This window comes from Aptenodytes patagonicus, chromosome 7, assembly GCF_965638725.1.
Source record: "Aptenodytes patagonicus chromosome 7, bAptPat1.pri.cur, whole genome shotgun sequence".
In the NCBI taxonomy this organism is placed as follows: Eukaryota; Metazoa; Chordata; class Aves; order Sphenisciformes; family Spheniscidae; genus Aptenodytes; species Aptenodytes patagonicus.
Window position 1 is genome coordinate 53,665,620 of NC_134955.1, and position 24,586 is coordinate 53,690,205.

Genomic DNA, 24,586 nt, shown 5'->3' on the forward strand with positions numbered 1-24,586 from the left:
ACACACCATATGCTTTAGGAAATAACAAGTTCAATAGCCAGTTGATAAATAGCTTGCCACCAGAAAGAGCATTCGAAATGGCACGTAACTGCCACATATATAGGCACAGAGTAAGCAAGAGCCACGCCGAACCGCTCCACAGGCAGCTCACTGCTGCTGCGTTTTTTCCCCGCCTGCGAATACAAGTATCATCTCTCAGAGGCAGTCCCTGCTCCCCTAAGGTCATGAGCACGTGGACAGAGTCGCCCCAGGACAGGGGTGCGAGGAAGAGCCTCAGAGCAGCTGCATGTCCACAAACAGCTGCTCCTGGTGGGTCGAGGGAGGGAGGAACACAGATAAAACTGGAGCAGTGTTTCTTGGGTTGGGGCAGATTTATCTCGGTTTAAGGGGCTGTATCATGTGGCTGCAAATTTTTTTCCCCTTAGGATAGCTGGTGCTTTCCCTGATAACCCTTTTGCGTTTCTACACCCTAATTTGCAGTGGTCAAAGAATGCGATCCAACGGCATCCAAGCCAACGTAGCCCTTACTGTCTTCCCCGGGCTCCCAGGTCCTGCTCGCTCAGCAACATCACTCACACAGGTCCAGATCCAGCAAAGCACACATTCAAGTTTAAACCTGTCAAGAAGTTCATTAGCTTCAATGGGACTATTCAAAAATTTAAAGTCAAGTACATTCGTAACTGCTTTCCTGAATCAAACCCTAAGTAAAGAGCTTGTCAACATAAATAAAGGCGCCAGAGTCAGACCATGAAAGATATCTGCAATTACACAGGTAGGATTTTGTGTCAGCTTTTCAGCACGATTTAGATCCAACCATTGTAAATGTGCAAGAATTTTAAATTCACCCTAGAGCACGAGATTGGCACATCTTCTAAAGAAAACCAAATAGTGAATAAATGCATCCTATAATAATTAAATATTCCATAAAATTAAAGAGACACTGTCAGGTCTTACTTGGTTTCAAAACGCTGGCATTACACAACACTCTCCGACAGAAACAGCCCTTTGATTTCTCCAGAGGCTTCTCAGGCTGCATCCCAACGGTGCCTGTCCCACTGCGTGCGTGGCCGGCAGTCCTAACGCCGGACAACTACAGGACAGGGAAGCACAGCCGAAGTGGACGTCAGACCTGGCCCTGCCCCAGCTGAGCCCAATTCATGAACTAAAGAAACCACCAAAGAGCAAGAGGTCAGTGACACACATGGCATTTACTGAGCTCCTACAGCCCGCTGTTTTATTTGTTACTACAGATAAGGGCCTTTCTAAAAAGGAGGGAGAAATGATGCTGGCAGTGTGGCTTTAAGAGCCTGAGGGAGGGGAAGAGCAATGCCAGCGATGTGAATGAGCTTGCAGCGCCTGCTCCCAAACTGACCTGATGTAGTCAACTGAATTAACAGTTTTAAGGAGGACAGTGTGAAATGCATTTTATCCGGCCCTGGCACAAAGGCCAACTATTGAGAGGCTTGACATCCCCCACCGGCTGAGCCCGTGTGCCCATCCCCTGCGTGAGCGGAGGATGCTGTACTGGGAATTTATTGTGGCTCAGCTAAAAGCGGAGCGGGTGGCAGGACATCCATCTTCCTCCGGGAAGGTTGCTGGGCAACTGGCAAGCTTTTGGCTGGGCGCTGACGTCTGCGCGCACACGCACGCCTCCTCCATCACTCGCAACTAACTTGATTTTGATGGATTAACAGAAGATGAAAATCTACTGTGCTTCTCTCTCTCTTTCCACCCGACACACGGGGATCATTAAGATACAAAGGAAAATACGATAAAGCGTCAACTTACAATGCGTGCAGAAGACTGTGCAAAGGAAAACACAGGCATTAATGAGATTAATGCTCTGAAGTGATCCCTTATTCTACGGTAGAGAAAAATATTTAGTTAGTAAAATCTCATAATAATAATAATAGTAAAACTCAAGCAAAACACAGATACATGCCCAAATTGTGATTCTGTTGCATCCTTGACTGTTTCACATCCTTCAGAAATGCCATCTCTTTTGTCATTGCTCCTTGTCAGACGATGTTTTAAGACTATCTCCCTTCACCTGCTGGAGACGCACCACTGGGACACAGAAGTTCCCTCTAATCCCATCCAGCCAGGCATTTATGCCACTCTTATTAGCTTGGTATCCGAGTACCCTACTGAGCTGCATTATCATTAATTGTTTCTCAAGTGTCAGCTACAGGCTCAGCTTTACACAGTACAAAGCAAAGATACGATCCCTGCCCCGAGGAGTTTTACATGCTAAACAGATGGTTAATGACAGCGGCATAATGACAGCGTTTGGACTTGTAGGGGATAACATTTATGGAATGGGGAATAAATTAACTGGGATTCATGACAAACTGCACTTGCTTTTCCTGGAGAGCTCTGAAAATGTGGTGGTGACTGTTTTTCATGATACCCTGGAAATGTGTACCGGGCTTGCGACCCAAAAAACAGAACCTCAGGTTTTTTGCAAACTAAAAGCTTTATTCTAACTGAAATTTTTTACTGACTAACCTTCTTCCACCAAACACACACAGGGTGTTTTGTCAGAAAGGGGGAGAATTTTAACTAAACCAAAAATATTTAATGTAAAAAAATAAAACATAAAATGTTTTAGTTACCCCGAGTTTAAAAAAAGTTCTTTTAAAAAAAGAAGATGAAAAGGCGAGATGGAAAACGACCTAAGAGCTGAATGGGAATTGGAGATTAAGGCGGCAGACCGTGCCAGCAGGGTGAATGCTGTGCCGACGATACAGTAATGCACAAGGCTTTGGGCAGGTACAAATAAGGAGCTGGGCAGAACCTGGTAACTTCAAGGACAAGAAACTCAGACCTGCAAGGCAGGCAAAGGAAGCTGATGAAGATAACCACACCGCACATGCATCGTTTATTTCTCCAAGACCGGCATCAGGTACAGTGCAAGCGGCCCCAGGCAGCAGCAGGGACATTACTGCTGGGACTGGGCTGGGGGGGGACCATGAACATCCACCACCAGGGCTGGGGCCACCAGTGGGGACAGGGCTGCAGGATGCCGGGCGGCATCTCCCACCGCCCGGCTGACGGCAGTGCATTGGGCTCAACAAACTAATTCTAATTGACTGGGGCGTTTCTTGTGCTCTTAACATCTGGTTGTGGCGGGGCTCAAAACAGTGTTTCTGTACTCCTTGACAGCATGCATTATGTGTTTCAATATATGTGTAAGAGGAGTATTGGCTCTCGTTAGCTAAGAGTCCACAAATCCACGGAGCCTGACTTCTGGAGTACCCCATGTGCAGCTTATGCACATGGGTGGGAAAAGCAAGGTCAGAGATTATTTGAATTCTTCTAATGCGACAGATTTTAGCCCGTTGTGTTTTATTGCTATCGATACTGATGATAGTATCTTCAGTGCCAGAAAGCTGTTCATTATTTGGGTAACACATAGCATTAAGTACAGGGTATTTCTGTATGACCTCTAGAAGTCAATTCTTGATTCTACAATACAACCATTTAAAAATATATTTTCTACTCCATTTTGCAGTGTAATGCACAAAACGGTAGATTTTTTTTCTCTCAATCTTATTGTGATCTTCTGGTATTGTCCAGGCTGCATGGGAGAGCTCTTCCCCACCCACCAGCCCTCTGCCGCATTCTAGAAACACATTTCCAGTTTCTTACTTGACAATGACACACTCTAAATTCCCTTGTGGACTTCACAGATCTTTAGATAAGATGCTGAATTGGGAACTACGACTGCAGAAAGGCTTCTCTTGGGTGGTGGAAGATGCAGGTCCAGCCAGCTTTCAGTTATGTTGCCCCAGTTCTAGCCTTCCAAGTAACATTTTCAAAAGCTGTTAAAAGGCAAGGCCCTTTTTCCATTCCAACTCAAGTATTTAAGATCTTATAGCTCATTGAAAGCCACAGAAACTCAGTCATTCGTGCCATTTCTAAACAGACCTGTATTATTACTTCTGTGTGGGCAGCTAGAAGTTTGCACATGCAAGACAGGTAAAATACCTGCAAAAAACAATGTCACAGAAAAGAAAACAAATCCTCAGCAATTACATTAAGACCAAAAAATGTGTAACCACTGAGCATTTAAATAAGGAGACAACAGAACCTTCTCCCCATTTAAATGAAAACCTTTACGCGTCCCAGCAACTTCAATGTAAATTCAACTTAGAACAGCTCTGAGACTATCTAAAAATGAATTTGCGAACAGAATAATTGATAATACTCTTGGGTCCTTACTTCTGTGTGCTCACATAATGGTAATTAAAGCTGAGCACCTTTGAACAGCCTCTAAACAAGCACATGGAAATCTAGGAGAACCTCTGAGTGGGGATTATGCATTAACCTAACGTTCATAATCATGCTCAGAAAGTTTGCTCTTTCAAAGCTTGAAACAGAAATGTTAATATTCTCAGGCAAATAAAAAACCTTAAGCTATTGCAAAAGGCAACTTTTGAATCAAGTATATAATAGGTAATAAAACTTCAAAGAATTCATCACACGCTGCAATTAAAATGCCCAACACAGATTTTTGAATAGCCTTCTCATTTCTAAGGAAACTTTTTTCCTCCAAGTGAATAGATAAACTCAGGTGAGCATCAGATTATTATTTATTTTAAGAATAAACATACTTTTTCATCTGTGGTGCAGTGAAAAGAGCACAGCGTCATAGACCAAAGTGGCAATCAAAGCCAGTTCCACCTCATCTAATCTTGTTCTTTAACAGTTCACAGTATCAATACCCTTCTCAGAAATCTTCAAGTATAAAGAGTTAACACAAAAGAATGAGTGGCTGTACACGACAGAGTAACAAGACCGTAAGAAAAAATCCCGTCCCCTCCCCAATTTCCAGACAATTGACTGGAAATCTTCCATATTTTGGAAGAGGACAGGATGTCTGTCTATAGCGTGATGATAGATATGAGCCACAAATAGGAGCAGGCTCCAAGAGTTTCTGCTTAGCCTGCCTAGGAGAGGCAAAAAAAAAAAAAAAAACATCATCCCTGTGGAAAGTGAAACTTGTAGCTATGGCTTTACAATGAATCGCCAAACAAAAAGCAAGCAGCAGGCAACTCACTTCCAGATTTGACAAAACACCTAGAACTCTTATTCTCATCACAACTGCCGATTACACAGTCCCCGGCACTGTAACCGAAGTCAATGCACGCCCATGGACCCAGCCAGGTGAAATCACCCTGTTTGACTGCAGTCCCCAAGTTGCAGTAGCGGAGGACGCATCCTTGGGATGGGAATCCTCCATGATTGCCTTAACCTAACAGTGGGAACAACTGCGGCACAAGGGCAGGTCTTGAGCACCAAGTTGGTATCATATTGGCCTGCAAAAAAACTGCTATGGATGTTCCTTTAAACAATACACAAAGAAATCATAGTAGGGCAGAGAAGTGAGTGGAAATTTTGAATATAATGGAAAATAATGAAATCAAACCACATGAAATAGAAACCACATGGTATTTATGGCAGGAAGTCACCTACATCAGCCTAAAGGACTTATTGAAGAGTGGTCCTAGTTAACAGCTGAACTAGCTTGAAGTCTTACACCCAAACTACAAAATTTAGGCACACTTCATTTCCATTCAACATAGTTTCAAAAACTGGCTCTTCTGTAGCACAGAACTGAAGAACTGGAAAAAAAAAAAAAGAAAAATCTCAAGCACCGCATCAAAAATCACTTCAGCTTTTTTGGTGCCTTTAATTTTCATAGGGAAAAAACAAACTTACTTCCAAATCACTTTGCACTTAGCAAACCCTCAGTATGATAGTATCCATTTATCTTCAGACAAGTTCAACTTTATCCTTTGTAGCCTGTCCAAAAACATAACAAAATCAAGATGCTCTTGTTTTTTAATCACTGAAATCTGAGCGTGACCATTTCCTTTCCTTCATTAGCAGAAGAATGCAAGCGTGGGACATAGGACGAAAACATAAAAATGCCTGTAGTTGGGGAAAAACAAAAAACAAAACCAGGACAACAGGAGCAATCAAGAGAACAAAAATTAGAGAACTATGTTGCTGTGGCCTGCCAGAGCGTCTTTCAGAGTATCTAACAGGTGATGAGGTCAACCTACTGCAGATGATCTCAGGATCCTCAAAAGTCATTGAGATCCTTCATTAGGACCAGGATTTTATCCCAGTCTCTGATAATTAACATCTTTTCTGCAGATGGCCTGAACAGAGGTTAAAGTTGCTACTCTATCTCCTCAAATGCTATTTCAGCTAGGACAAAATCACACAAATAAAATCTGAAAGCAAAGCCTCCTATGGCCAGGCACAGCAGCCCAAACAATTCCCAAACGTGCTCCTTTCCACTTCTGCTGAGGAGAGTGATGGTTTGCAAGTAATCTCAGCCCCTTACCTGGACACACACAGACTTTCAACGGATTTGTGCTCCGGCTTTACCTACGCACTTCTGGAAATCCCCACTTTGCCCCGGATCTGAAGCAGCACCAGCTGCAAAGCCAGAGCACGCTGCGTGCCTCACCAGCATGGACCTGCCTCCAGCTGCGGGCAGCTTCCCAAGGGAAGGGCAAGCCTTACAGTGACAACACTTCACATACACCCAGCACATCTGGATTTTGCTCCAGGTGTACCACAGGCTGCTAAGTGATATCCAGCCACCTGGAGCTTCATGGTCCCCATCTGCTGAATAAGGGCAATAGCTTCAGGGGACGTAAGAAATCGTATAGACATCAGCGTAAAAAGCAACTTCCTAATCTTTTTCTTTTCCGATTGGTAATTACATCAATGTTATTATCACAAAAACAAAACAAAAAAAACCCAAAGCCCCCCACATTACAACTTTGTTAAAGGGCCATGTCTAAAACCCAAGGAATCTGCTAAGTTTAAAGATGCACAGCAAAAACGTCAGGTATAAATGCAGAAAGCGCATTATGTCAGTACATATACTATGTCAACAGATACACACCAGCTGAGGAACTGATATAAGCATATGTTTAAATCTCAGAAGAGAGAGACCTAGACCAAAACAGAACTGGAGGAGAAGCTGTTCCCTCTCTGAAATGGCACTGTGTAGGAAGAAAATGCTTTTTGCTGTGTTAAAACATCTCAACATTCTCCCTTCTTGTTTTTCTTATACTTTCAAAACAAGACTTCCATACAGAACAGTGTGAGCAGAACTCAATGTATTAAAACATAAACAGTTTTCACCTCAGGAGCAGCCACAGATCAATATGTGTACGGTGGCACTGAGCTTGCAAAACTCGCTTAGACAAACTCCCCACTACGGGTACCAGCAGTTTGCCCGAGAAAGGCTACTGAAGCCTTTTATAGCAATTCAAGCTACAAAAGGATGCCCCTCTATACACAATCATCACAGCCTGGCATATCAAAGCACTCCATAAGTCTTGGTGCTCAGCATCATTATTTTTTAGCAATTATTGTTCTGATGAGTAACCCTTGGGCAGTGTCCAAGAATAAGGAGAATTTCTGCCATGGGATGCCTGGAGCGTTCCTCCTCTGCAAAACGAAGCAATAAAATCAGCGTGTGAATGTGTACTGAAATAACGCAACCCAACTCCATGCCAATTATGCCCAAAGAGGTCACAGGGTGAAAAAGCAGCCCGGCTAGTCGAGCGCTCTCTAGGAGCTGCCTCTCAGGCATCTCGGGCTACATGGTGCACTACACAGGAGACCTAAAAGCGGGCAGCCCCCGTTACAGGTACCTGAGCAGCGTCCAGCTTTCACTGAACCAGCCATCCAAGCACAGGAAAAGGGATTGGTTCTGAAAGCACGTTTAGTGGATGAACCAAAGCTAAGCCCTAGCTTTGGTGCAGTGACTGGTGAAATTCAAGGGCATCTGTCTACACGGTTGCAAACACCATTAACTAGATACTAACCTGGCACTAACCAGGAGCTAAAAAATCTTATCATGGTCTACACTGACAACTAAACCACTGTTCGGCCCTGGATTAATGAATATAATACCTGACAAGAGCAATTGGAGATTAATGGCCTGTAACTGCTTGGCTACCTTGCACTCTATAGGGTCAAGTACATTAATGTCAGCAAAGAAATAGTTTGTCTCAACCCGGTGCTAGTACTACAAGGACCCAATGAACTTGGAGATATGAGGGCCAGGCTCTCAGAGCCACTAAGGTTTAGTGGTGGCCGATTCTCATGAGGAAGGGTCCCCATGCAGAGGGACTTTAGCTTCCCCACAGCACATTGCGGACAGATGTCCCGGCCGGCATACGTCGCATGTGCCACCCTGCAGGACTGCGACTGAGGCGGGAGCTTCAGGGCAGCAAAGGCAGCAGACGTAAGTGAGAGCAGGTCACTGCCTCCGGCCAGGACTGGGTGGAGGCAGCCCGAGACTCAGACAACCGCAAGCAGCCCCCTGACCCCATCTGTTCTTTGCTTGGCACATCTTCATATGTATGTATACGGACCAAAATTTTCTCTTGCTCTTTATCACTGCATTTAATTGCAAAAAATTCACCGCTCTAACATTTGCAGAAATATGCCTTTTGCTCTGCTTTCCAAATCCAGGGTGTTTCCAGGGGGCTCAGGACCCGACTCCTGAGCAGTGGCCAGGCTCACTGGAGCACCTGCGCTCACCTCCAAATAACTGATGTGCTCAGGCTATACAGCTGAAACACTGCAACCTAAAGCAGTACTCCTAAAATCTGGATCCCTACACATATGCCCATACATAGACCCCAGCTCTGCCTGAATTAGCGTTAGCTGATTATTCAGCTGCTTTATCTTGGAGGGAAAAAGAAACAACGGATAATCTGGAGATTAAACTGGAACCACTCTCCCTGAAAAATTGCTTTCTGGAATGCATAGTGAAGAAAAAAAAAGTATGTAACTTATACAGCTCCCAGGGGAAAAATTAATATCCCAGTTGCCCTTAAAAGAGTCCAGTAAAAGTGCTGAGTAAATTTGTGAAGCACATGATGCTGAGCCTCCTTCAAACCCCTTCAAATGAACCTTTTCGCTACGTCTTTCAGGTAGCAGAAATTATGTTTGTGAGACCACTGTTCATATGCAACTTCTGGGTGCAGACAGGAGTATATTAATACAACAAAAGGTTGTATTACCCTATGCTACGTCTTCAAATAACAGAATAGTTTGAAATAATTTACAAAACCTCTCTCAACGCCTCTGTTCCTCGATTTCTCAAATGTAAGTGTGGAAGGAAGGGCCAGACGGAGGGGAGAAGGAAGGATGACCCTGGGGTGCCTCGCAGGGCTGGCACCGTAATACACACACCACAGACCATGACTTGCTCTGATACGATGGGAGCAGGAGCCACAGCAGCCAGGATGTCCTTCCACACTCAGCACATGCTTGTGAAGTGTGTTTTGGCCACAGAGGATATACAGCTTTCAGAGATGCTCCCAGCACTCGGAGAGGGGATGCTTGGCAGCCCACCGGCCCTTCTCAAGCTCCAGAGCTTCCCACGGGGCCAGTGGCAGCCACAACTCTCCTGCAGTGGCGCAAGTCCCCACCAGCACCGGATCATCCCCTTCTCGCCAGCTCCAGCAACATCCCTTAAAGAGGATCTGGAAGGAGCTCCAGACATGTGTGTGCTGTAGGTATCAGCCCCTAAAACATTGCTATGGAGCACACTGGAGCAAATATATGGTAGAGTGCTTCAAAGGAAGAAACACGTGGTAAAAAGTGGCAGCCTATAAATGCACCTTTTGACAATTTTTACTTTGCAGCCTTCTCAGCCAATAGTGCTTTAATAATATAGTCAAGAGAGCCAGCTTCAGGCTGCCTCTGAGAGCAGTGGACCTTTGGCCACAAGTGAGCATGGGGTAAATGGGGGTTTCTGTTCCCAACGCCACCCCCTCTCCCCCTTCCGAATCCTCACCCGACTTCACGTACCTTCCCATCACAGCAAGCTGTTTGGGGCAGAAACCCTTTTATCTGCGTGTCTGCAGGATGCACACTGCAGCCAGCCCGAGCCTTGTAGTGCTTCAATACCATCAATGCTACAAGCAAGGTCCACCACGGCTGTTCAACTCTCAAGTGCAAAATCAGCTCTGTCTAGCCAGAGAAGAGGAAAAAGAGACCAAAACAAAACCCCGAGCACATTAGTCACTGTTAACTGTTCTTTCCAGAAACACAATATTGAGGGGATTTCACATATTTCCTGGCAGGGAGATTTCGTGGTGGCTTTTAAACATGGATGATTAGTAAGATATAAATCCCCATAGCTAAGATCAGCAAGAAATCCTTTCAAACACACGTATATACACATTAAAACTTGAGTATTTTACCTTTCCCCAAAAAAGCAATTGCTGCTATCAAGTACACCCTTCTATTACAGCCACATGCTCTTTTTAAGAATAGCTAATCAGAAAAACATACAGAGGTATTTAATCAGGGTTTTTTTTTTCTTTAATGACCTAATGTTTTGGTTTGCAACTGCTGCCAACTCACGCTGGGTGGAAATTTAGTACTGTCAGCATTTAATTATTATTTTAACACAGATTTCTCTACCTTCCTACAGTGAAGAAATAGCTAGGAAAAAATGCAGCAACGAGCAGCTTTTTAAGCCATTAGATGCCATCCTCGTTATTGAGCTGTATTGGAAATTACCATTTAAGGATACACAGAAGCTCGCTCTGCCATCCCGTTAGGGCAGATACTCCCCAGTTTGCACCTCCACAGCCGACCGGAGGGACAGCGTCTGAGGGACAGCCGGGAGGGACCGCAAACACCTTGCCCTGGAAGCTGCCAGGCTGTGACACAGCTCATCGAAATATGTGCCAAAGAACTGAAACGCAGAGCACCTGGTTTGCGTTGTACCTTGGGCCATAAACAACAAATCAGAATGGTTCTTTTTGTCAGCTTAAAATCTGTTTTCCTAATTTTTCCCCTCACTGTCTCAAACAAATAAACTCAGTTCTGCAACCTGTAACAGGCTACAGGGAAAATACGTGTGTTGATCTGCTGCAGACTGCAAGACAGGTTTATTTGGTTCACACAGTGGGGAAAAAAAAAAAACCACAAAAAACAGGTTGTATGATTTCAGAAAAAATCCAGAGCTGTGCTGCTCACACTAAACTCCCAGCACCATGGAAGTGTTACACTTCGTGGTGCTCTGGAGCTGGGATGGGTATGTGGAGGGGGCTCTCCCCACACTCCTAGCCAGTCTGGTGAGAGCCTGCTCCCTGCTTTCTCCAAAAAAACAAGATTTAGGCTTCAGCCCTCGCAAAAACCAATGGAGAAATGAGACTGCAGCAAAGCAGGGCTTGTGACAGCATGTGTCAAATGACGCAAAGCAGGAAGGGCTGTGAAGACGCACGTGGATAACTTTATCTTCCAAAGCGGATGGAGTAGTCAGCCACACACTTATTAAAACAAGTATTAGTCTGTGATAGCAATCTAAGATAACACTAAGAGGTTTGTCATCCAAGGAAAAAAAAAGAGAGGCCAAAAAAAAGATGCTATTGCTGGACCTGTGTCCATAGAAACCACATTTAACCTTAACAGAGGATTCCACTACACAGGTGACTCCTTACTTGAGAAACACAAGCACCCTTTTTGGTATACGCTGACCTTTGCATACAGTCACACTCATATTTAAAAGAGAAACATGTATATATAAACAGACAAGAATGGAGGTTAGGAACAGGGAGGCGACAAATTTCATTTCTCTGACAGCAAGGTAGGGCTCTCTTGTCAGTTGGCAGGAATGAAGCATTGCTCTCCTCCACCTGAAAAAAGAGGTCGTGGATGTGTGGTTTAATATCCAGATGGTCACTATAAATGAAACCTACCTGTGATAATAAAGAGGCAGCTATTTCATCTGCTTAATATTAACACTTCTCACCGTGCGCTTTACAAGTCACATTCCTGGAGCAAAGGGCACGTGTTTAAGAAGCCACATACAATTCCAGTTTTGCAGAGTAAAAGAGAGGGAAATAGCCTTGGTCACTGAGAGTATTTGAATGTCACTTTGTTAGGCTGTGCATTGCATTTGACAGAGCTAGCAAAGGAAATGAGAAGTGATAACTGATAGTGCCGTGATTAGATCAGCCACCTTGGGAAAGGTGCTGAAGCAGAGATATTTCACTAAAATAAGGAGAATCCTGGGAATAGATTTCTGGCAAGTGATCGCAAAGGAGATATGGCCAGAATTAGAAATGGATTTTGCAGACAGATAAAACGTAATAGATAGAAGGCAGCTCAAAATGATGTATCGCAAGGGCCTATAGAGTGACTATAAAGTTTGTTCGCAGTTATTTAACATATAGAGATCCTAGAAAGACTTAACTTAAAATACACTTGCTGTGTTATTAACTTTAATGTGTAGAAATAAAACAATGTTGCATTAAAGCTCTCTAGTAAAAAAGGAAGTTGCCTTCTCCCCAGGTATCCACCTCTGACTTCAGTGGAGTTGTATTACTTTATACCACAAGATAGAAGTGGAACAGGAATCTCTTCTTGGACTTCTGACTGACAAAGGTACATGAAAATGTAAGTTTCATTATTTTATCTTGCAGGAAGTTGCTTTAATAATGAAGGACAACTATTGGCAGTGGTAATTAACACATTGTAATAAACTCATTACATGCATTTCTGTAATCTAACCATGTTTCCTTCTTCTGCAGCTGTCCTGGTTTCGGCTGGGATAGAGTTAATTTTCTTCCCAGTAGCTGTTTGTCGTGGTTTTGGCAGGGATAGAGTTAATTTCCTTCCTAGTAGCTGGTACAGTGCTGTGTTTTGGATTTAGGATGAGAACAAAGTTGATAACGCACCGATGTTTTAGTTGTTGCTAGGTAGTGCTTACACTAGTCAAGGACTTTTCAGCTTCCCATGCTCTACCGACTGAGGAGGCTGGAGGTGCACAAGAAGCTGGGAGGGGGCACAGCCAAACTGGCCAAAGGGATATTCCATACCATGTGACGTCATGCTCAGTACATAAACTGGGGGGAGTTGGCCAGGGGGCAGTGACCACTGCTCAGGGACTGGCTGGGCATCAGTCGGTGGGTGGTGAGCAATTGCATCACTTGTTTTTCCTGGGTTTTGTTTCTCTCTCTCTTTTTGTTGTTTTCCTTTTCATTACAATTTATTATTATTATGATTTTATTTCAATCATTAACTGTTCTTATCTCAACCCATGAGTTTTCTTACTTTTACCCTTCCGATTCTCTCCCCCATCCCACGGGGGGGGGGGGGGGGGGGGGGGGGGAGGGTGAGCGAGCGGCTGCGTGGTGCTTGGTTGCCGGCTGGGGTTAAACCATGACAGCAGCTCACAGACAAAGCAGTTCTTTAGGCTGCTACTTAGGCATTTTAGGGGAAGAGGATTAGCTTTATTGGCTATTAAAAACGGCTTCAATCATCCTGCTGTCCACGTCTGTCTGTCTCCTCCTTAATAGGTTTAGCCAATTAAATTTAAACTTAAAGACAACTAGCTTCTTGCAGTTCTGTAAAGCACAGTGGCCAAGACAGAGACCTGATGAGTTTGCTCACTTGAGGAAAGGCTGCTACCTGGGTTCAGTTATTAGACATGGGAGTTTATCACTACAAGACAAATGTGTGACAACCCACCTTCACTCGCTCCCATAGTCAGAAAACTTGGAGATCCGTCTATGGGCTTAAGGGTCAAGGGTCTGCAAGTCAGTAAAGGCCAATACACTGCACCCAGGGGGCTGAGTTTGGCCCTCTGCTCCTCGCTTCATTGGCTGGTGAAGTGTTGAATTTTGCACAAACAAGTAATGGATTGCATGATGTTCACAACAAGATATAGATTTCATGGTTACAGCAATATAGGTCTGTGCTGCAGCATATCTGTGTATAAAGAAGTCTTCTCATCTGCTGGCTCCAAAGAGCTGTATGTGCATCACTCACACTGCCAGAGTGGGAATACTCACATAAATCACCTTTGGTATCAACGGAGAACGCACTTGAGAGAGCGAGGATGTCTGGGGAAGAGCCAAATATTAACACTGTTTACCTACCACTGGAATACAAATTAATAATAACCATTTTCACCATCACTATATCAATGACGGCAATGGAGCATCAAATTCTGCATCCATAAAATCAGATGCAACTGCCACTGCGTCCCATGGGAGCTCCCCATGAATACATGAAGGTGGACTTTAAACATCAACCATCTACGTGATCAAATACCAAGCTATTTGCTCAGGCAAAATCTTCACTGAAATCAGCTAAGACAATCAGAGTCGATAGATTTTGGCATGAAAAGGGACAAGCTTCAATTTTTGCCAGCATTCACGCCCACACTGGCACCAGAAGGAACGACTGGCTAGATCTTCCAAAGCACCATGCTGCTTGCTTCAACACTTCTAGAAGTCAAGGCACTTCCTCACCTACAGGTGTTGCACCTGGGCTGAACCTCTTGCCCCTTGCATTTGGAAACAAAAGTTTCACTCCCAGCACTAGTACCTACTAGCTCTTTTTGAGAGCTCTACTTTTGAAATAAAACAAGGTCTTCCCAACAGCCCATGAGCTGAATCCTGCTGCCTGACTTTGTCATCGTTGTTTTGAATGAGTGAGAGGTGGGAGAGCAGTTTCTGTCTATATTAATCAATATTTAGGTGGTTTCCTGCGCATTCATTCATGTGCTAAAAGTGTTTTTGACAGCAAGAAATCCGCTGAACATAAGCCGGCCAGTAGCAGCTGCCCGAGAAAGGGCAATAGTACTGTGCATACCCTCCAAATTTCCCCAATGTTCATGTGTTATTAGCAGGTGACAGGAACTTAAATAAAGCATGTGAAATAGGAAAGTAGGACAAATAATTATATTGGTGTAGAGACTTCTATACTGGAGTAATTTTTGCTCCAAATACCTTATTTAGGCTGTAGGTTTTTGGGGTCAAAATCTTTTTTCCACACTGTGTCTATGACAGAGCAGGGTGCTTGGGATCCCTGCTGCTCTGTGGTCTCAGCTCTTACCCCCACACAATTAGCAGTAGCTAACAGTAGTAAACAAGACTCAACACAAATTCAGAATGAAAATTACTAAAAGAAAAAAAAAATCCTGCTCCAGATTTCAAAGCAATTCCTGAACTGCCCACACCACACCGTGAACAGGTGTCCTCATTTGAGCAGAAAGCACTTCACACAAAAAAGCAAGACAGGAGGAAGCATGGTTTGAATAAACCAAGCGCAGCCCACACGGGGAGCGGGCAGACTCCGCCAGCTTGGGACATAACCCTCTCAGGGAGAAAGGGCAACTGGGCAAGACCGATACTATTCTTATCATCAACGCAGCAAAGGCTGTTTCACGCAGCCTCTTGACAACAGATAATGCTGCTTTTCTGGTAAAAAAGCTTTTGCTACTAGCACTGCGAAATTATCCCCTCAATAAGGGGTTCAAGGCCTGTATAATTGTGCCTGGGCCCTTCCTCATCCGAAGCATCTCTTCAACATTTTTGAACAACCCTTCAACCTGACGGCACAGGTGCAAACTGCTGGGAAGCTTGATCCTGATCCTACAGCCACGGTCTTTAATCGCCATCGGTGATTTTTGAGGGTGCGCAGCCTTGTCACCAGCCCATAAGGAACCAGAGCAGGGCCACCGCCTGAGCTCATGCTGGTCCTCAACCTCACACCATCTGTGTGGGATCAGGAGCAGGCATGAGCCCCTTGGCTTTGCAACCGCTGACAGTCATTGCCAAAAGGTAACTACTGCTTTCTGGAGATAACCCACCTGAGCGACCTGTGGTGAAAGGCTTCACATCCCGTTACTGTGCCTCTGAGCCCTCCACATCTTTCCTTGCTTTCCCCAGGAGTCATCTCTCAACTATTTTAGCTTCAAAATGCTCAGCTTGTTTTTTCAAACTGCTGCAATGGCAGCAACACATGCTTTCAATACAACTAGGAAAGAAAGAAATCATTCTACTTGGAAAGCCAAAATGTTTTCTGTTTCTAAAGATACTGACCTTCCAACCCAGGCTGGCTGCCCCTGAGGTGCTGGACAAGGAGATCACCAGAGTCACAAACGGGGAATGGGAATGTCCCCACCCATCAGAAATGGCACCCTGGCTTACAAAAACCAAAAGGATTTTTAAAACGCACTTTACTTTTCACTTTTGATGCTTTTTTTTTAAATTTTTCTTGTCTTGGTACAAGTAAGCCGGTCTCATTTCTAGACAGGCTGTTTCCAGTCGTTGCAGCAGGCCCCAGCACTGTAAATGGGTTGCAGTTGCTCTAGTAATGAGACCTCCTTGTGAACAAGGGTGACCATCGTAACACACATGCCCGATTTCTATGTTTTTCCTCATTTTTCCTACATTCTACCTCATTTTTTCCAGTCTGTGTTTTCTTCCTCCTTGCACAAAGTTACTCCATGGCGAAATATGTCGAGTGAGATCTCCTGCTCGGTCACAACACAAACTGAAGCCGCGACGTTTTTCTCAGACCTTCTTCATCACACCCCAGCCCTGCTCCCGACAGACATCGCAGACCAGAGGGGAACCCACCCACTGCCTCCCCTGCCCCACCGCACCCACGGGTGGTTCAACACCGCCCTGCTTCCCCACATGGGGCCTAATAACTGGGGAACGGCAACCACAGCTACAATGCCAGTACATTTAATCAAAACCCTGTGACTTCCCAGCACCTGTTTGAATTTCCTGAGCAATAACCTGACTGCAACACCTCCCCCAGGACCCCGACTGCAGCAGGCACAGCGCCCAGCTGGAGGTAAACCTGGGCTGACATGGCCACTTCACCCCCCAGAACAAGCGAGGCGCAGAGCTCTGCACAGAGCAGCCACAGCAGCACCACGCAGCGCAGCGTCAATTAGTGATGCTGCCGTAACCATCCCCAGGACATTAAGGTCTGCTGCACCATTACATGAGACTACTTTGCAACAACAGAAGTCAGGGGGGAAAAAAATTAGACATACCAGTTAAGATGTAGTTTATTTATAGCTCAGCTTTTCAAAGTTTACTAATTGTAGTAGAGATTATTCACGGCTCATGTCTCCAAAGAAGTCAATGTCATTCTCTTTCTCTTCTCAACCCTAAATAAGTTGATAAGTTTTTTCTATTCCTCCTTCCAGACTGAAGGACTTTTGTCCCGCCTCGGCTTTGTGAGACGCTGTCTTCTGGCCCTCCTCGTCCTTGTCCAGCGATTGCTCTGTACCTCCATGTCCTCTCCGCCAGCTCCTGCTGTGGCCTTGGTCTTTGTCCTGCCCCCCCTCCTCACCCTGTGCATAATCTTATTCACTCACACACCAATTGCTACCGTGCCAATGAGAAATGTACTTTCCATCGCCAACTCTCCTCTCCAGCCAAGCCCATCTCTCAGCCTCCCTGACATCTCTTTGGCTGAGTGTCTCGCTGTCAAATCAAACCCAATATAGCTGCAATGGACCTTTTGATCTTTCTTCACTTGCCCAGCCTCACTATCACTTCTGAACAAACTTCCACCCTCCCTGTTGCTCAGGCCTATAACCTCTTTCAGTTCCCCCATCCTTCACATCTTCACTTTTCTTGTAATACCACCAGACAGACCATCAGCTGGTATAAGTGAAATTCCACTAACTCAAATGGCATTATACCAATTTACAAGAGACGAGTTTCTGTCCTGGTGCTTCTAAAAGCAAATATATTCTATTTGACAAGTAAAAACTTTCAGCCAGGTCCCTCAACACCTCCTGTATTTATTACTGTGATCTCTTGTCCTCCAGGCTCCCAACAGCCACACTCTTCAATACACGTAACCTCCTGAAATTCTTACCTGGCCCTTAGTTCTCCGCTGCTCACAACCTAGAAGATTCCCTTCCACTCTCAAGCCTCCTGTACCTACCCACTGTCCATGCCTCAGCCACGCTTGGCTTCTTATGCCTTCTGAATACGCCTGAAGTAATTTGGTGTGCTAACAGTATTTAATTAGCAGTAACAAATGATGCACTAATTCAGAGATTTATTTTATGCGAAAAAGAAAAGAAAAGGGAAAAAAAAAGGAAGGAGAGTCACCATGGAAGTTCAACACCCAATTTCAGATTAGGACACCATTAAAAAGCACCTGTTTAACACAATGTGGGCACACACCTGCAAACTTATGTACTTAATCACCAAGATTACATGAAATGTTACATGTTATTTGTGCTATCCTAATACCAAGCACTGTGCTATCCCAGGTAAGGCACTTGAAAGTTTCATAACCATTTTAATACCAGTATAAATCTCTGCTTAAAACAAACATGCCACAGTGTAAAATGATGCAAATGATACCACTATAACACTCTGTGTCTTCACGCTCTCTAGACCACACCATTAAAAGTTTTGTGATGGCTGGAGGCTTGGCACTTAGTGGCTCCAACCTAACCATCGCTGCTACCTTTGTATAAATGTTTCCATTTTGTAAAAAAAACCAAAACAACAACAAAAAAAACCCCAAAACCCCTTGCATGTTTTGTTCAGTTTACTATCTATTGGAAAAAGAGAAAAGCTCTTTCCAAAAAGCAGAATAGCACCTGCGTTTAGGGTTTTCCACACCTGGAGGGATATGAGAGTATGGGGGCAAGATCAGGCCCTTAATGAGACTACTAAGGAGTTCACCATATGCACAATGCCAGAATGATAAAATGTTAATGAAGTGAAAGTGTATTAGTGAATTATTAAAATTTCACTCCTCTCTGCAAAGCACAGAGCGAGAAAAATTCAGTGAATTTAATGATAAAAATAGGATCAAAACATTTGGATCCCTTCTCCACCTCCAACAAAAAAGCTTTACAAAATCTGGTGTTAAAATTAGCATATTAATTGGGTAGCTTCTACAAATGATCTACTGTAAAACCCAGATCAAAACAAGTTGGAGTTGGGGGTAAAATAAGATTTAATCCAGTTAAATCTGGATGGGTCAGACCTTCAGCTTTCTCCCATCTCTAATAACCTCTTGTAACCCCTCTAATGCCTCTGCTCCTTTCCACAGCAAGCCTGGCCAGCAATTAAATTGGCAACGAGAAGATCTTACTAAGGGGAGTAACACCAAGCGTGGCTCTGCAAGGATGGGTCAGGCTGGGGAGTTCGCATCTGATTGCTGTGCCGGAAGCCGACTTTATCCAGGGAAAAGGTTGGCCTCTCTACAAAGCCCAAGAGAAAAAACAAAAAGCAGCTCTGTGCAGCTCTGTACCGGGGAGCCGCAGAGCTGCCAGGCGTTGGAGAGGGGAGCCTGGCGAGCCTGAGACAGGAGGCAGGGTCACAGGAGACGCAAGGCCACTGCTCGGTTCAGCAGGGCGGGCACAGGTCTTGCAAGGAACTACACTAAAAAGAGCAACTGCTTTGCCGTACAGTATTAAGAAGCAATTTCCAATAAAGCTGCCACTCTGAAATGCTTTCCAGAATCTAGCTTGGATTGCCTTGTACGTAAAGCCCCGTCTGTTAGGAAGTCTGGTATATTTTCCTTGCAACAAAAATAAGTATGCCCAGACATCGTGAGTGGGCCGTATCAGCAAATAGGTGGCAGGTAAGCGCTTTGCAATTAGGCTCCCACCGGGGAACTTCGCACTCGGCCTGAGGAGTTCACAGACAGGGTCCCACCAGAACCTGGCATATGGGAGGTGCACAAAGGGAGAAAATGGTGTGGGTCAAAATCATCCAGGTCCTTAAATAATCTCTTTTTATTTGGTTTAACCTATTTTCAGTAAAAGGTAAACACATCCAGTGTTGGAAACTTTATTATATTGGCTAGCATTGATGTAAATTCCTGCTAATGTTGGAAAAAACTACAGTATCAAACAGCTAGGCAGATCTTTCCATTCAATGGCACCTACCAACCCTGACCACAGGTCACAGCCCTGCCGTCTGTCTGCCCTGCAGTCAGTGCCAACACAGAGAAAGACCATCGCCAGCAAAGAGACTGTTAGACTACAGACAGAGAAATAAAAGGAAAGAGCGACAAAATATGGTCCAGCATAATAGGCAGACGTTTCACCTCCAGCAGCCTTAGCCTGTCCAACTTCTGCAGACATTACGAACAGATGAGTTTTAAGGAGTTCTGAAAGAGCGTATCATTACTTCTGTTCCTCCCCGAAAGGGGTGGGGAAAACCTGACCCCCAGCAAGCAAGCAGCCACCAGCACTTGGGCTAACACGAGGGTGGTCCTATACGACTTGAATCACCTGAAAGTCGCATGTCCAGCCGTGGCAAGTTTTAGCCATTCCCCAGACCCCTCTCACTCGCCACCTCCAGAGCAGGGCTATCCCATCACTTCGTGCCCATCCCTGAAGGGGGACAACCGGGGTGCGGGGAGCCTTGCTCCTTCGCGGGCTATGCAGGCAGGCAAGGGGCACACCTTAAGCTAGACATCCAGCTTCAGTCCAGATCAAGCAGAAGTCCCAAGACTGCTAATGGCACCTAAAGCGTTACAGTGAAGTTAAGGAGGGTTTGAGTTGCCCTGATGCTTGGCAACTGAACTTCGGGCACCTTAAACGGAGTAATATTTCCAAAGAGAGTCGCTTCCCAAGAACTGCCTTGCCTTCCAGAGCTTCAGGATGGTTTCCCAGAATCAGCTGATTGCTTCTGAAAAAACATGGCTGTAATTTTTACATTTAAATGAAATGCTGTTTTGTTGGAGTCTTCCCCCCCCCCCATTATTCTTGTTACAGTTTTACTTTTGCTTGGCCATGAGAGCAGGTAACAAGCCAAATGCGGTTTCATTAGAAATATTTCAAAATTGTGACCAAAGTCATGCTGCACTGTGTTATGTCTGAAGTCATGAACTGGCAAATTCCAGCATCAGCCAGGACAGTCCCGTTCCAGCCCAGCTTAGGCTTCTGGACAGCCCTGGCAACCTCTTCTGCCAGGAACAGTTCCTAACACCAAGACATCTCCTACGCCAAAAAATCACTACTTGAAGCTGCTCAGCATGCCAGGCAGCTTCTTGCAAGTTTATGTAACTCTTCCACATTTCCTCCTCAAAACCCTCTGCAAAAGTTCAGCTTAATGCCATAAATACTCCGTTGTGAGCCGACATTAGAGAAATAACATTTATTTCCCTGAACCTCCCTGCTTACTAGAACACAATGACCTAAACCTCAGCCCTCGCCTTTAGTCTGGACCTTCATCCAAAGCTGTGTCTAATCTTGCAAGCCTCCAACCTGGCATCCCAGCCACGCCAGGCTGGACGGGGACCAGTAAATGACTGGCATGTTCTGGAACCACTGCTTATATTCTCACCCCCAACCCCACATCCCAAATACATACACACTGCATTGGCACATTAGCACGAGCGCACTCAGGAAAGGCAGACACATTTTCAAAGTTTTAATCCATTAGCAATTGCTAATTAAGGGGCAATTAATTTGACTCCCAGCTCTGCTCCTAATTTGCCTTGCAACTTTGGGCAGTCCATGTGAAATGCTACGTTTCGGCTTCCTATGCTCACACAACTTCTGTGGATATTAAAAAATGAATTTCTGTAAAGTGATTTACAATCCATGATGAAAGGCAGTTCAGAAGTGTAAGAACTGCTCCTATTAGTAAAATAACTGGTCTTTTTGATCTTTCATTCTAAGGGGGGGGAAGAAAAAAAAAAGCCTATCTGAGTATCATTAATGAGGCTCAAAAGGTATAAATTGCAAATGTGGCCCAGAGAGGTTGGTGGGGTGTTCTTTTATAACAGCAAAAATGGCAGGACAACACAAGCATTTAACTTCTTGCATTTCCCTCGGGAATGACTGACGTCATAAAACTTTTACAAACTAAAACCATCAGAGAGAGAGTAGCACAGACACGGAGGACGATGAAGGGTAAATCTAGAAAGTACCTAATCCAGCTCATTTCCTTCATTGTGTAAAAACAAGTAACTGACACGCTTCCTGCCGACGAACCTTCCTGCAGATAAGGGTGCTCCCAACAACAGGAAATTCACTTCTAGAAGCAAGCACACTTTCGCTACCAAGCCAAACTTTCTCCATTTGAACTCCACAGCAATTAAAAGCAGCATCTGGCTAATCAGACGTGCGCTGGATTAACCACGCAAGTGCCCGACTCCCTAAGCCTTTCCCCGACAGCAGGGAGGGGGGCCCCAGCTCCTGCACCCCGGTGCCATCTCAGCCCGGCAGCCAACAGGGACTCCTCGAGCAGAAGCAGGCGCTGCTCCCTCTAACTTCACCATCCCTTAAGGCTGCTCTGCCCACAGCCAGATTTTAAAGCCAGGCCTTGGGTTTTTCGGATGGCAAGATCCAAGAGTGTGGGTGGAGAGGGCGCTGAGCACCTTCGCTTCAGCGCCCTGCAGGATTTATCTCCTGATCCACAAGACCTCCTTACCAGCCTCCGGTTTTCTTAAGAAATAATAATGCAGAAAGTGAAATATGCAAGCAAAGAGGCAACAGAGGTCGAAGCAGCCATTTACGGTTTCAAAGTGCTGATTTATACAGTGGGTGAAGCACTCAAGTGCTTTTTCTCGGCTTGGTCACTGCAAAATGAAGATTAAAGGGAGCAACAAAATGAAATGTTTCAGAGAAAACGCAGTGAATACTCAAAGACATCTTTCCATCACAAACATCTGAAATCAACGGCTGCTGCCCAAGAAAATAAGCAAAAACACTAAAACCTTCCTCATGAGTTTGCTGTGAAATACTTCTCTCCTGCTCGAAAAGCAAAATAGCTCTCTCCTTTCACACACAATAAACTTTCAATAGTCCGGCAAAGTAAAACTTCAATTTACCACAATAATAGTCTGATTTTCTCATGCTGCATTCATCCGTAATGAAGTATATTTTATTCTCGTATCTCTGCTTTTGTCCTCAAATAGCTTTTATTAAAAGCAATTGCACAGGGTTTCCCATAGCCATTTACCTCTTTTTTTTTTTTTTTTTTGCAGGTGAGGCAGTTGTGAAATGGCCTTAATATTCAAGTCCAAATCATTACATTTTAATATTACTTTGAAATGCGGAGGAACAGAGGAAGATCTAATCAATCCCAGCTTTCTCTCCCAGGTCCATAGATTCCCACAAAAAGAAACGTGGCCTGGTCATTTGATTTAAAAAAAAAAAAAAGTCATCCCTCGCTACTACTTTTTTTTAACCCCCTTGGTCCTGCTGCTTTGAGCTTTCCTCCCCACACCAGCCCCCCCCCAGCAGCAGCCTCTCCCCGGCTGCAGGCCTGGCTGGGGCAGGATGCCCACCATACGGAGGGCAGCCCGCTGGGCACGGGGCAGGCCGGCTCTGTCTCCCAAACTCCTCCTTGGGTGGAAAGTGCGGGACAACGTCCAGAGAGGAAAGAGGGGAGACGATGGCGTGGGGTTTTATTGTAAAATGACCTTGATTTGACAGGCACGTTCTCAGGTTTCAACAGATGCTGTGGGAAAGGCAACAGCAGCCAAGGCGGTCTGCAGGCATTTCTGATGATATGCAGACTTTTTTCTTTTTTTTTTTTTTTTAAATAAATGGGAGAGGGGGGTAGTCTTCTCAGTTTCCATGACAACAGTGTCTCCACTTGTCTGTTATTAGATACCATCCGCTTCCTGTGTCTAAATTTTTAAACCAATCAGAAAAGTGTTTATAGATTTTACAGCTCCTGGGACAGTCCCTCTCCTCCAAGAGAGCTACTTTAATGACACGTAACGCTTAGGCAGCCAAGGGCTGCAAGGCCTTATATTTTCGGCTGCAAAGTGATCACAGTTTATGTTGTTTACTGGCTGATACGTGGGCTACGCTGGAGAAAACTGGGGGTTTGCTGCCTGACTTACCGTGCCCATAACAGACGTTACCACGTTGGGTTTTTTAATACCACACAAACTTATTTTCGTTGTTTGCTCATTTTTGCTTCTGATTCATCCCATGAAACAGCACAAGCCCTCCCTGTGTGAAAAACGATCGTCTAAGAGACGCCGTTATCCCATCAGAGTAACAGTCTGCTCTGACATAAACGGCTCCAGAGTAAAACATCGCCTGCTGCAATTAAAGTTTCAGTAAACTGGGTTGCAAGAGCAGTCGTGCCGTAGCCGTGCAAACAGATTTCCAGAGACATATTTTTGACAATATAAATTAAGAAATGAGCGCAGCGTAGTTGGCAGGTTAATAAGGAAATCCTTCTCCAGGGCGCAGGGACACATGCATATACATTGTGAAGAAATTAATTCACCGTAAGTCCAGATAAGTTAAGAGTCAGCACTGAAGAACGGCAAGCAAAGGACAGCTGATGTGAAAATAAGAAAATACCTTTCCTGGCGGCTCTGACAGACCAGCCCTACCAGAGGATGCCCTTCAGGCGTGTGTGCAGACACAGACGGGGCCCCTGAAGTACGGAGCGGCTTCTTCCCGGGCACGGATCTAACAGCCGGCGGCACGCAGGAACAAAAGGGAGACGGCGGGGTGGCTGCCCGCCGCCGGCTGCGCCGCTGACCCGCCAGCGCCCGCCGGGCCCCGGCCGGGGCTGCAGCCGCCGCGTCTCTCCCGCCCAGCCCGCCCGCCGCCCCCGCGGAGCCGGGGCCAGGGCCGGGGGCGGCGCTGTCGGGGCACAGCCCGCCCGGGATGCGGCCCGGAGGCCGCCCCGCACGCGTTCCCTGCTCGCCCCGGAGCGCCCTTCCCCACCGCCTGCCGCCGGGCTGCCGCCTCCGCGTCCCCAGCGCGTCGGGGCTGCGCGCCCGGCGGGGCTCGGCGGCGGGACGGGGGCGGGCG

General features: G+C 45.4%; 1 protein-coding gene across 1 annotated transcript in view; it reads right to left on the minus strand.

Moving 5' to 3' along the window:
* The window catches only part of FOXN3 (forkhead box N3), a 215,718-nt gene extending 191,437 nt beyond the window's left edge, over window positions 1-24,281 (minus strand). The window contains exon 1 of the mRNA XM_076345255.1: window positions 24,128-24,281. The gene's annotated coding sequence lies outside the window, so the exon portion shown is untranslated. The remainder of the gene's footprint in view (window positions 1-24,127) is intronic.
* Window positions 24,282-24,586: the final 305 nt, after the last annotated feature.